The 16,189-nt window shown below is 46.6% G+C and overlaps 1 protein-coding gene and 1 long non-coding RNA gene across 5 annotated transcripts in view; one reads left to right on the top strand and one right to left on the bottom strand.

Moving 5' to 3' along the window:
- The window catches only part of cdh13 (cadherin 13, H-cadherin (heart)), a 1,126,050-nt gene that overhangs the window by 844,822 nt on the left and 265,039 nt on the right, over positions 1 to 16,189 (top strand). The gene's annotated exons all lie outside the window — the stretch shown is intronic.
- LOC119971153 overlaps positions 1 to 16,189 on the bottom strand; it is a 46,381-nt gene that overhangs the window by 8,735 nt on the left and 21,457 nt on the right. The window contains exon 3 of one of the 2 annotated variants that reach the window (XR_005461756.1): positions 3,074 to 3,257. The exons of the other annotated variant lie outside the window; for it this stretch is intronic. This is a non-coding gene — a long non-coding RNA (uncharacterized LOC119971153). Of the gene's footprint in view, positions 1 to 3,073; positions 3,258 to 16,189 lie in introns of those variants that run through there. 2 annotated transcript variants of the gene reach the window in all.

The following is a 16,189-nucleotide window of genomic DNA, read 5'->3' as shown; positions in this document are numbered from 1 at the left end:
AGCACCAGTGTGACCACTTGCTGGGGAGGCCGATGAATCACGGGAAACCATTGGATAATGAAATGAAAATGAAAATTGCTTATTGTCACGAGTAGGCTTCAATGAAGTTACTGTGAAAAGCCCCTAGTCACCACATTCCGGCGCCTGTTTGGGGAGGCTGGTACGGGAATTGAACCGTGCTGCTGGCCTGCCTTGGTCTGCTTTAAAAGCCAGCGATTTAGCCGAGTGTGCTAAAGAAGGGGCTCCCAATAATTGTATGGAAATAGGGTTTAAGTGGTGATAATCAGTTTCTCGCCATGCTACGGCGAGATCCCAATTTCGCTATTTTCCTCCATCAGCACATCAGAAACAATAAAAGTCGTTCGCTTGAACAATGTCGTAGCATACACTGAACTTTTAATAGTAAGTTTAATTCATACTTGGTGAAACACACTTAGCACATCAAAGAACCGGAATCTCTGCTGCTACTACTGACATGTCTTCCTTTTTCCTTAATCGTTGTTTCCCACCCACTGTAGCTAACACGGTTGTCAACCGTGTCTGACCAGTCTCCTGCACCTCTGCTCTCACCCCTTCCCCTCCCTCCCAGAACCAGGATAGGGAACCCGTTCTCCTCACTCACTAGCCTCCGCATTCAAAGAATCATCCTCCACCAGTTCCACCCACTCTGGGATGATGCCACAACCAAACACTTCATCCCCTCACTCTGCCTGTTAGCATTCCGCAGGGACTGTTCCCTCGAGGATACCCTGGTCCACCCCTCCATCATCCCCCAACACCTCACGCTCTTCTCACGGCACCTTCCCATGCAATCACAGAAGGTGCAACACCTGCCTCTTCAACTCTGCTCACATCCAAGGGCCTACACATACTTTTCAGGTGAGGCAGCGCTACACGTGCACCTCCCTCAATCCTGTCTGTTGCATATGCTGCTCTTAATGCAGTCTTCTCTACATTGAAGAAACTAAATGCAAACCGTGTGACTACTTTGCAGAACACCTTTGGTCTGTCCGCAAGCAGGACCCAGACTTTCCTGTCGCTTACCATTTCAACTCACTGTCCTGCTCTCACATTCACATGTCCATCCTTGGCCTGCTGTAATATTCCAGTGAAGCCCAGTGCAAAGGATTAGGCACATTACAGCCTTCCAGGGTTAACATTGAGTTTAACAACTTGAGCTCGCTCCTCCCCCTTCACCCCATTGTTATTTCTATCAATTTATTTTCATATCTTCCACCAATCTGTTTTTCCCTCACCATTGTCTCCCCTCCCCACCCCACTAGGGCCAACTGTTCCAAGTTGTCCTTTGAAACGCTGCTTACCTTTGTTCTGCCATTAACACATTCTGATCTCTTACCGTGGCACTATCAGCCCCCTTCTTAGTTATTATCTCCACCATTTCCATTCCCTTTGTCTTTCTGTCCGCGGCATCTTTGTCTATCTCCACCTATCACGAGTCCTCTAACCAGTCCTATTGCTCCATGTCTCCCCCCCCCCCCCCCACCCCCCGGCAACAGTATAAATCTCTTTCCAGTTCTCTCTTGCTTTGATAAAGAGTCATCCAGACTCGAAACGTTAGCTCCGTTCTCTCTTCTCAGATGCTGTCAGACCTGCTGCGATTGCCCGGCATTTTCTCTGTTTGCTTCAGATTCCAGCATCCGCAGTAATTTGCTTTTATCTTTATCTCCTAACTGACTGGTGGCCTGCCCACGTGCAGATTTGACAATTCACACTGGAGCCTCTCCGGCAACAGGGCTGTCGATCACTTGACTCTCACAGGCCTTTGACTCTGTTGTCAATTTAAACCGTGGCTCTTTGATGTATGTGAGAACTATTGGTGATGGCTGGCAATTAACGTCTTGCCCGGCCAGCAATCAAAGGCCCCTTTTGACAGAGTGACACTAACGAGTTTGCAGTCAGATGATTAGGATGTTATACTATTTTTATACCTTTTTAAATGAAAACAAATCAAAACTCAAATGTTTTTAATTGACTTTGACCTGCCAGGCCAAGATGTGTATTCTGGCAAAATCAGCCAAAATAAACCAACATTAGTTCTGTGAGCTGTGGCCAGCACAAGAGAAATTGATTGATGAACTGGCACAGAAAGAAAGGCTTAATTGTTTAAGTGTCATAGACACTTAGAAATTTTTTAATAAAATATTGGAATGGTGGTGAGAAGTCATTATGCATAGGATAAGGCAGATGGTTTGATGGAAAATATGATGCCAAAAGGTGTTAAAATATCCTCCCTTCCAAGGCAGTTTATACTGCAGTACCATCTGAATCAGTGCTGATATAGGACCTGCTTCTGTGGTAATTTGGTTTTTTCCAGTACTGGCTCGGGTGCTGGGATTCTGTTCACTTGATGAACAGGTTGAATTTTTAAAAATTGGAATTGTTGAAAAAGCACTTATAGATCTGTCGGCATTTTAAAAAAAAGGGGGAAGGAAACAGGATAACGGGGACTTTGTGCAATGATGTAAAATGGATTAGGTGTATTGGCCAAGCTAAATTGCCTCTTAGTTTCCAAAGATGTCGAGGTTAGGTGGATTGGCAATGCTAAATTGCCCCTTAGTGTCCAAAGATGTGCAGGTTAAATGGTAGCCATGATGTGGAGATGCCGGCGTTGGACTGGGGTGAGCACGGTCAGAAGTCTGACAACACCAGGTTAAAGTCCAACAGGTTTTTGTTTCAAACACTAGCTTTCGGAGCACTGCTCCTTCCTCAGGTACAGGCTTGATGGGCCGAATGGCTGTCTCCTGCACTGCAGGAATTCTATGGATGAAAGGGGATTGCAGCCCATTTTGCAACTCGATCGATGTCAATGAAATAAAAGTTGGGAGAGACGGAAAACTGACCAATTCGCTATCGTCTGTCGGGCTCTACTTCAGTGTTTCATGTCCGAATAGTCTATCAGAACTGGAAGAGGAGATTGATCGAAACAAGAACAGAGATAAGAGCAATATATAAATTTAACTGGCCAAATATGTTAAATTCTAGCACAGGTACCCAATGGACCGAATAACGAGCAAATAGATTTTATTTTATATTGGAAACTGGTGACAGCTGTTGGACAATGCTCCAAGACCAGCTTATTTAAGGTATCAAAAGGTGTGAGAAAGGACGAAGATGCCAAAGGTTCCTGAGAGAGCATGTTAAAACCTGTAAGGCCAGCGGACTGATTCTTCTTCACAGGTGCTGAGTATTTCCGACTTTTTCTGTTTTCAGATTTCCAACATCTGCTGTGATTTGCTCTGTTTAAAAATGAATGGGAGAAAACTGGGGCATAAAAATGAAGGATACAGATCAGTCTAAAAAAGACTTGTTAATTTTCTGAAGTCAGTAACAAGAAAAAAAATGCGGCAGTACTCAATAGATCAGAATACATCCACGGAGAAAATATGGCAGCGATTATTTCAGTTATAAAATGTCTCCACTGAGCACTCTTTTCAGACCGGGGCTGGATTCTTCGCCCCGCCACATTTCTGTTTCACCCCGCCGGTGGCGTGCTCCATTACGCTGGTCGGTCAATGGGGTTTCCCATTGTGGGGCAGCCCCACGCCATCGGGAAACATCCGGGCTGCCGGCAAAACGGAGCATCCCGAGGGTGAAGAATCCAGCCCCAGAGGTCTGCACAATGCCCAGGCGAAAGGTAAGGGACTGGATTCTCCAGTCACCGCCGCCAAAATTGTGTTCAGTGAATGGCCGCAGAATCCAAGTTTCCGACCAAATTGGGGGCGGCGATGTTTTTGCGATAATCCTCCCCCTCTAAAGCGGCATATTCTCTGAGTACACCGCACCACGTATTGACGGCCTCAGGACATTGCCTGAGATGACCCTTTATTCTGAGACTAAGACCCTGTGTTCTGATCCTCCAGCGGGGAAACATTTTCTCAGCATCTACTCTGTCAAGCCCCTTATGTTTCAATGAACTATCATGTTTCAATGTTCGTTCTTCTGAACTCCAGGAGTTAGGAGACCCTAGTTTCACAAGTATTTTTCATCATCCAAATATACCTTCAATGAGGGAAAAGGCCAGTGTCGCAGTCTCTCTTCCATAAAGCAAGATAGCATTTATTGGGATATCTTCAGAATTCCTCACATGTTGCCTCTGAGAATTGACATGGATTTTATTGAAGCCCTTGGAAAGTCCTAAGAATGTCTAAAAGTATTATACCCTGACAGGGACCAATGGGCCTCACTTAAAATAAAAATAGCAATGGCTTCCATTGAGACTGAACTTTTCATTGTTCTTCATCGTTCGGCCCAAAGTAGTCTTGTGGTTCCTGTTGTGTTCTAATATGGATTTAAAGGCACCAATTACTCATTAGGGATTGGGTAAGCATGTTATTGGTTCATTAATTTAGACCAGACACATGGAAATATTTATACAATGATAGAAAGCAGGGCCTCGCGCTGTGCTTTGCAATAAAAGTAAGACTGGATTGCATGACACACTTCCCTTCTTTTGATGTCATGTTTCTATCCCTTAAAAGCATATTACAACAGTTTCCCCTATCCACGTGGCTGAAGGTTGTTCCTAACCACCCTGGCCTTTGACATAACCTAAAGGTGGTGGCATCCTTCACTAATTAAATGTTGTGTAGTGTGATTGGAAGGGGTGAAGGTGGAGATCTGCCTTGCATATTTTCATGAGAGGAGGAGGATTTTCAGAAACCTAGCCTTAGAGACGTTTAAAACGCTTCATCGGGTCATTTAGCCATTCTCTTTTCTCAAACAATCCAGAAAAAGTTGCACTGCACTTCACTGTTCCCGGAGCACTGTACGTTCTGGGAGTTAATGAAAGCTTTTGGTGGCTATTTTGGAAAGTCGGCATCAAGTGCCAACCAGTGCATTTCATCTTTGCTTCACCGTATGTATCAGCCCTTGAAGCTATAATTTATAAATGTGCTGATGTGTTTTTGGGAATCTTGCATTGGTGAGAAATGGTGTTAAACTTAATTCTGTGTCTCTCCAGTTCATGTGAGATAAGAACCCTTAAATTGACTGCTGCTGCCTTTTAAACAGCTGCCGCTGTGCTTTAAATTTGCTTGACGGTGCTTGTAAGCATTCTCAGGCAGCTTGCCGCACTGGTAGGAGCTCTCCATAAATATATAGTTAGCAGCAAACAGAAAATTCTGGCGGGAGTGTAATCGTATACAACAGATCAATGAAATGGCCCACAATGAGTTAGCAACAGGCATGACCGGGATGCTGCCTCCCATAGTTTCCATTTGGTTCTTTTTTTAAAACAATTTTTCCCCCTGGTTTTTGTTTTATTAAGAGCCACATGGAGCTTGACTTGAACAAAAGTAATTTCCAATGTTTTTTATATCAGAAGCTCAGCTTCGATGCTGCAGCTGCTATCAACCCTGTCAGGTCAAACGGTTGAATGGAAGAGCTAATTTTTAAAAAAAGTTGAAAGCACGGTAGCATTGTGGATAGCACAAATGCTTCACAGCTCCAGGGTCCCAGGTTCGATTCTGGCTTGGGTCACTGTCTGTGCGGAGTCTGCAAATCCTCCCCGTGTGTGCGTGGGTTTCCTCCGGGTGCTCCGGTTTCCTCTCACAGTCCAAAGATGTGCAGGTTAGGTGGATTGGCCATGGTAAATTGCCCTTAGTGTCCAAAATTGCCCTTAGTGTTGTGTGGGGTTACTGGGTTATGGGGATAGGGTGGCGGTGTTGACCTTGGGTAGGGTGCTCTTTCCAAGAGCCGGTGCAGACTCGATGGGCCGAATGGCCTCCTTCTGCACTGTAAATTCTATGAAATTACTCCTTTTTAACTCCTTGAATATATTTAACTGAATGCACCAATTTCAAAGGAGTCCATAACAGTTAAGTCGTAACATAATAAAGTAATTTGGGCAGCACGGTAGCACAAGTGGGTAGCACTGTGGCTTCACAGCGCCAGGGTCCCAGGTTCAATTCCCCGCTGGGTCACTGTGCGGAGTCTGCACGTGTCTGCGTGGGTTTCCTCCGGGTGCTCCGGTTTCCTCCCACAGTCTAACGAAGTGCAGGTTAGGTGTATTAGCCATGATAAATTGCCCTTAGTGACCAAAAAGGGTAGGAGGGGTTATTGGGTTACGGGGATAGGGTGGAAGTGAGGGCTTAAATGGATCCAGACTTGATAGGCTGAATAGCCTCCTTCAGCACTGTAGCAATTCTATGGTTCTATGGAGCAGCAGTAGGCCATTCAGCCCCTTGTGCCGACTCCACCATTCAACTAGATCTTGGCTGATCATCTACTTCAACTCCATTTGCCCGTGTTATCCTCATTTCCCTTGATATCATTAGTATTGACATAGCAACACAGAAATTGGGAGCAGAAGTAGGCAATTCAGCCCTTCGAGCCTGCTCCGCCATTCAATCAGATCATGGCTGATCTCTTCCTGTGCTCAAATCCACTGCCCTACCTGTTTCCCATATCCCTTTGGCCCACTTTTAAATTGAAAAATGTCTCTATTTCTTTCTTGAAACCATTTAATGACTCAGATTCCCCGCACTATGGGGCAGTGAGTTCCACAAATTCACCACCCTCTGCAAGAAGTAGTGCCTCCTCACCTCAGTTCTAAATCTACCGCCTCTCAACCTATATCCATGATCTCTCTTTCTAGATTTCCCCTCAAGGTGGAACATTTGGTTTACGTTTACTTTATCAATCCTATATAGTATTTTATATACCTCGAACAGATCACCTCCCATCCTTCTAAACTCCAGTGAGAATAAGCCCAAACTGTCTAATCTCTCCTCATACATCAACCCCTTCATCCCCAGAATCAATCTGGTGAACCTCCACTGAACTTCTTCCAATGCCACCACATCCTTCGTAAAATAAGGAGACCAAAACTGGACACAACACTCCAGATGTGATCTCGCCAACATCCTTTTACAATTGCACGTCTCTACTTTTATACTGCAGTCCTTTTGCAATAAAAGCTAACATTCCATTTGCCTTTTTAATTACATGCTGTACCGACATACTGACTTTCTGTGATTTATGAACAAAATCTCGAAATCTATTGATCTCTTACTTGAATATACTGAATGACTGAGCTTTCATAGCCCTCTGGCGGAGAAAATTTCAAAGTCCCACTACTATCTGTCTGAAGAAATTCTTCCTCATCTCAGTCCTAAATAGCTTGTTCCATATTTTGAGTCTCCTGGTTCGAGGCACCCCACCCAGGGGATACATCGTTTTGGCACCTACCCTGTCTAGTCCCTTAAGAATTTTCTAAGTTTCAGTGAGGTCACCTCTCATTCTTCTAAACTCTAGAGAGTATAGGCCCAATCTCCCAAATGTCTCCCCATAGGATAGCTCCACCATCCTAAATATTAGTATAGTGAAACTCTGCAGCACTCCCTCGATCCCTAACTGCTTATTACATCTGCTTGGTAGCTTTCATTGACTTATGAACAAGGACACCCAGGTCCCTTTGGACGTCAATACACCTCAATCTCTCACCATTGAAGAAAAATTCCACACCTCCATTCCTCTACCAAAAATGGATAAGCTCATGTTTATGTATGTTATATTCTATCTGCCATATTCTTACCTACTTACTTACTTAGTCTAAATCCTCACCTAGTTTGTGTCCTCCACAAACCTGGGAATCATACAGTTGGTCCCCACATCCAAGTCATTAATATAGATTGTGAGTAGCTGGGGCCCAACTACTGATCCTTGTGGTACCCACTAGTCACAGCCTACCAGCATGGCAATTACCAAATTACTCCTCATACTCTCTGTTATCCGCCAGCTAGCCAATCCTCAAGATTGTTTCACACCCGACAGCAGTCAAAGGATTCCAATTGTCAACTTGATTGTGTGATCTCTGACTTTTCAATGAATTCTAAAGCTTGGCCTCTGTCCAGGTGAGGTCATTGGGTTACGGGGATAGGCATGGGCTTAAGTAGGGCGATCGTTCGAGGACCAGTGTCGACTCGATGGGTCAAATGGCCTCCTTCTGCACTGTAAATTCTATGATTCTCATGATCTTCTGCCTAGCCTTTCAACCTGCCTATTCCAGGGCCTGAATTTTTCACCCGTCCGGGGTGTGCACTCGGTCGACCCAGAACTAGCCACGCACGCACTCCCGGCCGCAATAAGTCCCGGAGCGTGATTTCATACTGGATGGCTAATTAATGGCCTGGCAGTGTGAATGGGAAAGGCTGAGTGCTGCCAGGGAGGGTGGGAAGAAAGCGGGCGCAGGGAAGAGGGAGCATGCAGGCTGGCGCTGCCACTGTGTTTCCTCAGCGGGACAGCCGCTATGGAGCTTTCTTAGGGTACTGTTGACCAGTGAGAAATAAATATCGATGGAAAAGCTATGCCGTCAGTGACCAGGCAGGGTGATCATACATAGAGGGGCAGCACGGTAGCACCAGTGAATAGCACTGTGGCTTCACAGCGCCAGGGTCCCAGGTTCGATTCCCTGCTGGCTCACTGTCTGTGCGGAGTCTGCACGTTCTCCCCGTGTCTGTGTGGGTTTCCTCCGGGTGCTCCGGTTTCCTCCCACACTCCAAAGACATGCAGGTTAGGTGGATTGGCTATGCTAAATTGCCTTGAATGTCCAAAACGGTTAGGAGAGGTTATTGGATTATGGGGATAGGGTGGAAGTGAGGACTTAAGTGGGTCGGTGCAGACTCGATGGGCCGAATGGCCTCCTTTTGCATTGTATGTTCTATGTTCATAGAGTGAGGTTGCAGTTTTAACATCAAGGCCACTTCGCTGATTGGCACACATGCCAACTGTGACGGCAGACGGGAAGTATAAAATTCCAGTCCATTGATGTTTAAACCATTATTATTGGCTTCTTGATTGTCGTCGGGTGTGCTTCTGACTCTTGCGTGCGCCCACTGATTGAAGTATCGCCCGAGTACACGATGACGTCGTAACCCATGCCAAATGTCTGTTCACGTGATTTTGCATGCTTCCAGGTTAGGCATGTGCCTGAACTCCAAACATAAAATTGTTACCCAATGGTTATCATCTCTCCTGCACCTCTGTTGTTTTTGATCAATTATTGCCCTCTTCTCTCACTTGTATCTGGGTAAAAATGTCCACCTTCAGAATCATGAGATAAAATGCAAAGAACATCCCACCCATAAAAGTACCAAAATATTTCCATTTATAGATTACAATATCCATTTATAATGTTTTGTCCAACACTTTTGTTAATTATAGCTTAGATCCAATCAAGAGATTTTATTTGATTATTATCCCACATGTGGGCCGGGATTCTCCCCTACCCGGCGGGGCGGGGGTCCTGGCGTCGGGGGGCCCCAAAGGTGCGGAATTCTCCACACTTTTAGGGGCCAAGCCCTCACATTGAGGGGCTGGGCCCGCACCGGAGTGGTTCCCACTCCGCCGGCTGGCGTGAACGGCCTTTGGCGCCACGCTAGCCGGAGCCGAAAGGACTTCGCCGGCCGGCGTAAGTCCACGCATACGCTGGAGTGTCAGCGGCTGCTGACATCATACCAGCGCATGCGCAGGGGAGGGGGTCTCTTCCACCTCCGCCATGGTGAAGGCCATGGCAGAGGTGGAAGAAAAAGAGTGCCCCCACGGCACAGGCTCGCCCGCCGATTGGTGGGCCCCGATCGCGGGCCAGGCCACCGTCAGATCACCCTGCGCCCCCCCCCGCCCAGGACCCCTGAGCCCGCCGCGCTGCCAATCCCGCCAGTCAGGTAGGTGTTTTGATTCCTGCCGGCGGGAGAGGCTTGTCAGCGGCGGGACTTCGGCCCATTGCGGGCTGGAGAATTGCCGCGGGGGGCCCGCTGACTGGTGCGAGGCCCCGCCGACCGGCGCGATTCCCGCCCCCACCGAATCTCAGGGGGCGGAGAATTCGGGACATGGCGGGGGCGTGATTGACGCCGCCCCAGGCGATTCTCCGACCCCCGGGGGGGTCGGAGAATCCCGCCCGTGGGGTCCAACAAAATTTCTGTGTCATATTGTCAGTTGTTCAATGGGAAACAAATTGCAACCTGTAGGCGCCCTGTTCTAAACTTCCATCTCCGTGATTCCCAGTGTCTCTTTTTGCACCTCTTCAGCTGATCAGCTTCAAATCTTCCTCATGACTGATCCGAATATCACAATGCGTCAGGGGAAAACCAGGCTCCAGATTCCATCACGAAGGTGTCACGCTAATTATAGCACTATGTAGTTTTTCACATGAGAAAACCGGCTGTTTCCATTAAACTCCACTTTGAAAATAAGAGTGGCAAACTCTTTGTTGTAGGTCAATTACTCATTAGAGATTGTGGGCTGGAGTCTGAAAGGTCACAGACATAATGACGGGAAAATGATGAGCAGCATACCTACAATTTCCTGACGTGCATGGCTGGTTACGACAAATGTGCCAGAATCCAATTTTGCTCTTTTCCTGTCTAGCACCTTTTGCATAATTAACTTCAGTGCTGCTAGAGAAATGTGCTTTTCCCATTGATTTTCCATCTTGGCTCTGATGTTTCTGCTCGACAATTCCCATAGAAGTCAACACGCTTATTTCGTATGTGATTAGGTGCTAACTTACAATAATTATTTGCTCTATGATTGGGTCCACATCATTTGCCACAATTGACTTGTAACTGGAGGGGTGCCTCAACAGTGCCCTGTGCAGATTTGCACTCTCGCGGAGTGTTTATCCGAAAGCTGGGCACCTCCACCCTCTGTTTTTCCCATTCATAAGCATCTGCCTTGGCACTGTGGTGACACTCTTGTCTGCTTGTCCGAATGTTTGGGCTTTAATCGTGAGCAGGGCATGAGGGTAATTTTACCAGGCAAGGGGATGCGGGTTTAGAAACATGTGGGTCGCTGTAGTGTTTACAAAGGCTGGTGTGGAGAGTAGGGAAGAACATCATTTGTGTAGGGTGGATGCGACTCAAGGGTGCGAGAGGGCAAAAGGCTGAGGAAAACTGAGTGGTGCCTGCAGTGAGAGGACTGAGTCCGGCCACAAGGTGTGATGTTCGATGGAGGGCTGCGCGGGAGGTCGCTGGGAAAGTCAGAGTCTGAGGTTTGGCACCAGAAAGTGTTACCTCGCTCATCTTTCATGCCCTTCTGAGGTGCTGAATCTTCTTGTTGGTCCACACTTCTGCTATTTCTATCCATGCCAGCTTGTTCGGACAGGATGTCCCCTTCTTTCAGTCCTTCGCCGAGCTCACCTCACTTCAGCCCCTGTGATTCCACAGCAGGGCCTCGAGGTAAGAGTGAGAGATCAGAGGCAGAAGCTTCCCAGGTTTCCTTTGCATTCTTGTGGTTGTTACATCCTCCAGAATCTAACTGCCAGTGAGTCATGTAACCCACTTCATTGTTCCTTTAATTCAACATTCTTCATTTGAGTGAAAGGACATGTTACACTGCCCATTCCCACCCCCTAAGATTTGGATGAAATGCTGAATCGACACCTCTTCTGCTCAGCGGATTGTACAAGATCCCTTTGCACTATTCATAGATAAACATAGCAGTTTTCTCAATCTCCTCGGCGCCATCTATCCCTCAGAGAACATCACCAAAATAGATTAAATGTTAATTCACCTCATTGCTGATTGTGGGGCCTTGCTATCTGCAAACTTGCTGTCACAATTGCCTGCAAACAACAATGGCCACACTCCAAATGTACCTCATTTGCTATAAAGTGTTGTTACATATCATCAAAGGTGGACCTTTTCTTCTTTCTTTAAATTAATGGACAGAAAATCAAGGGCACTCCTATGAGGAAACTGAAAGCACCTCACATGTTCATAAATTGTTTCTTGGAACATATATTCTTTACTTTCTATCATGTAGAATGTAGTACATTGAACCAGTTCCCAATTGTAGAATCCATAGAATCCTTACAGTGCAGAAGGAGGCCATTTCACCAATCGAGATTGCACTGAACCTCCGAAAGGGCACCTTACCTTAGCCCACTCCCCTGCCCTGTCCGCGCAACCCTCTCACCCCACCTTATCGTCACATCTTTGGACAGTAATTTAGCATGGCCAATCCACTTGGCCTGCAGATCTTTGCACTGTGGGAGGAAATCGGAGCACCTGGAGGAAACCCATGCCGACACGGCGGGAACGTGCAAACTTGACACAGTCACGCATGGTCGGAATCAAACCGTCTGGCTAATTTATATGTATAATTATTCATCTGATGTTCCTTACATGACATTTAGAAAGGATGACTACTTTGTTATAAAATAGTTCCGATTATGCATTCAGATTGCCTTCAACTCCAAGGACTAATCCCAAGGAATATCGTCCTGAAATGCATTGGCCCAGACCTTGCTGAGAAAATAATGGTGAGGTTAATGGCTCTTGCCATTATTTATGGTAAAGCAACTTTAGGCAAGAGGCAGATGCCTGGTAAAACTCAAACGTCCAAAAGTTGCTGTCCAAGGTATCCCTTTCCCCCATTAGCCATGTGAAAACAACATTCCACGTCTGGCTCACTGTTGTAACACATTGAATAATGTGAAGTGGCAAATGGCAGATGTCACATGGTCCCCTGCTCCACCAAACACTTAGTTCAAACTTGGGACCATTTGTCTTCGGACTAAACTAAAGCTTCAGATCTGTGACATATTGGCACTGTAAAGGTAAACATTTTTTAAAACTCAGTTGTTCATATTAGATTTGCTGCAGGCAACTTTATCTATTTTGTGAATGACGAGACATAGTCTTGCACTAATCACAAATCTATCAAATGGAAAAGTGACTGTGAATGAAGAGAGAACTTAAGAACATTAAAAAGAAGCAGGAGTAAGCTGAACGGGCCCTCAAGCCTGCTCCCCTGCTCAATAAGATCAGGATTGATCTATCTCAACTGGACTTTCCTGCTTTTTTCCCAGATTCCTTGGTTTCCTTGGTGATTAACAGAACCAGTGATACCAGTCTTGAATATACTCATAACTGAGAAACCAGTGCACGGCACGATAGAAAATTCCAAAGTTTCAAAATCCTCTCAATGAAGAGATTTCTCCTTGTCTCAGTGCTAAACAGGCAAATCCTTATCCTGAGACAAGGGCCACACAAATAAGCCCGTTCTGCATGTACTTGTGGCATTCCGAGTGCCACTTTGGCTCTAAAATGACAGCTGTGACGCACAAAACTCTCTGGGTATAGGCTGTGCCAGACTCCATTTCAATGTGGGCATTAGCAAGCACGCAAGCAGCCCTCAGAAGGATGTAGACTGGACAGAACATGACGTCAATCAATGTGTAATTCTGATTTGACACCGGCACTGTGATTTTGGAGCTCAATGTTCCAGCTAATGTAATCTCTTGAACATGCACAGCTGAACATGCATTTAGCAGCAGGAAGGGCACAAAGCAGTGCTATTTAAATTGATCATCAAATACTGGCATGTTAGTTGCTGATTGATTTCTGCTGGCTCCTGCCGCAGTCGGAGAAGAGTTTGGTGGCTCCTCCAGGTCTTTGAAGTTGCAAAGTGGCAGGTGCTGAAGGACTTCACCCAGGCATCAACGATTCTGGATAAACCACTTGCTGCTGGAAAGGGATGCAGTAATAAACATTCCACTCGAACTGCAGCCTGACAGATGATGAACAGAGGCAAGACTATGCAGGACAAGGTGCTGGAAGAGGGAGGAGTAAGAGAGGGGCCGGTAGCAAGAGATCACATCTACCAGGATGTTCAGGGAGCATTTTACTTAACCTGAACCTCATTGAGAGTCAGGTTCCAAGACAAGAAGAATATATATTTATGCAGCATTTTTAATATAATAAAACAGCCCAAGGCAGGCATTATAAAACAAAATTTAACACCGTACTGCATAAGAAGGTATTGGGGAAAAGTTTGGTCAAAAAGGTAAGTTTTCAAGAGTTTGGCAAAAATTCATTTACGGGATGTGAGCATCGCTGATTTGGCCAGCATTTACTCATTTGCTCATCCCTAGTTGTCCTTTAGTAGGTGGTGATGAATTGACTTCTTGAACCGCTGCAGTTCTTGAGGTGTAGGTACACCCACAGTGCTGTTCTGGAGGGAGTTCCAGGATTTTGACCCAGCGACAGTGAAGGAACGGTGATACATTTTCAAGTCAGGGCGATGAGTGACTTGAAGAGGGACCACCAGGTGGTAGGATTCGCAGGTATCTGCTCGTCGTGACCTTCTAGATGGTAGCAGTCATGGGTTTGGAAGGTGCTGCCGAAGGAACCTTGGTGAGTTACCGCAGTGCATCTTGTAGATGGTACACGCGGCTGCCATAGTTCGTCGGTGGTGGAGGGATTGAATGTTTGTGGAAGGGGTAGCAATCAAGTGGGATGCTTTGTCCTGGATGGTATCGAGCATCTTGATTGTTGTTGGAGCTGCACTCATCCAGGCAAGTGGACTTTTCCATTAAACTCCTGATGTGCCTTGTAGGTAGCAGACAGGCTTTGGAGGGTCAGGAGGTGAGTTACTCACCATACGATTCCTAGCGTTTGACCTGCTATGGTAACCACAGGATTAATATGGCTAGTCCTGTTCAGTTTCTGGTCAATGGTAATCCTCCCGGATGTTGATTGTGGGGGATTCAGCGATGGTGATGCCATTGAATGTCAAGGGGCAATGGGTTGATCCTCTCTGTATGAGATGGTCATTACCTGGCACGTGTGTGGTGCGAATGTAACTTGCCACTTGTCAGCCCAAGTCTGGATATTGTCCAGGTCTTGTTGCATTTGGACATGGACTACTACATTCTCTGAGGAGTCGCGAATGGTGCTGATCATTGTGCAGTCATCTGCGAACATCCCCACTTCTGCCCTTATGATGGAAGGGAGGTCATTGAGTAAGCAGCTAAAGGTGATTGGGCCTCGGACACTATTCTGAGGAACACCTGCAGTGATGTCCTGGAGCTGAGATGATTGACCTCCAACCACCACAACCATCTTCCTTTGTGCCAGGTATGACTCCAACCATAGAACATAGAACAGTACAGCACAGAACAGGCCCTTCGGCCCTCAATGTTGTGCCGAGCCATGATCGCCCTACTCAAACCCACGTATCCACCCTATACCCGTAACCCAACAACCCCCCCTTAACCTTACTTTTATTAGGACACTACGGGCAATTTATCATGGCCAATCCACCTAACCCGCACATCTTTGGACTGTGGGAGGAAACCGGAGCACCCGGAGGAAACCCACGCACACAGGGGGAGGACGTGCAGACTCCACACAGACAGTGACCCAGCCGGGAATCGAACCTGGGACCCTGGAGCTGTGAAGCATTTATGCTAACCACCATGCTACCCTGCTGCCCTGAAGAACCAGTGGAGAGTTTTTCCCCTGATTCACATTGACTCCAGTTTTGCTCGGGCTTCTTGACACCCTATGCGCTCAAATGCTGCCTTGATTCGAAAGCTGTCACTCTCACCTCACCTCTGGCATTCAGCTTTTTTTTCACGTTTGAACCAAGACTGTAATGGGGTCAGCAGCTGAGTGACCCTTGTAGATCCCAACTCAGCGTTTGTGAACAGGATTGTGCTGAGCAAGTGTCGCTTGACAGCACTATTGATGACTGCTTCCTTCACTTTGCTGATGATGGAGAGTAGACTGCTAGGGCGATAATTGGCTGTGTTGGATTTGTCTTGTTTCTTGTGTGCAGGATACCCCAGGGCTGCCAACTGCCAGGTAAATACCTGTGTTGCAGCTGTACTGGAACAGCTTGGCAAGGGGTACAGCAAGTTTTGGAGCACGTGTCTTCAGTACTATTGCCAGACTATTGTCAGGGCCCATAGCCTTTGCAGTATCCAGTGCCTTCAGCCGTTTCTTGACATCACACGTAGTAAATTGTATTGGCTGAAGACTGATATCTGTGATGCTGGGGACCTCCAAAGGAGACCGAGATGGATCATCTACTTGGCATTTCTGGCTGAAGATTGTTGCAAATGCTTCAGCCTTGTCTTTTGCACAGAGGTGCTGGGCTTCTCCACAATTCATGATGGAGATATTTGTGGAGCCTCCTCCTTCAGTGAGTTGTGGTCTATGTGGTCTGAAAGGAGATAGCAAGGTGGTGAGGTTGAGGGAAGCAATTCCTGAGCTTTGTGCCTCGGAAAAGGCAATGGCTATATGTGGTAGAGTGATTCGAATTAAGGATTCCTTGGACGCTGCAATTAGAGGAGCGTAGATATCTCGGAAAGTTGCATGTTTGGAAAAGATTCCTGATGTAGGGAAGGATTTGAAAACCAGGATGAGATATCTGTGCTTCGGTG

Source organism: Scyliorhinus canicula, chromosome 9 (genome assembly GCF_902713615.1).
Source record: "Scyliorhinus canicula chromosome 9, sScyCan1.1, whole genome shotgun sequence".
Taxonomy (NCBI): domain Eukaryota; kingdom Metazoa; phylum Chordata; class Chondrichthyes; order Carcharhiniformes; family Scyliorhinidae; genus Scyliorhinus; species Scyliorhinus canicula.
Note: the sequence above shows the minus strand (reverse complement) of the source record. Positions and strands in the feature narration are given on the sequence as shown.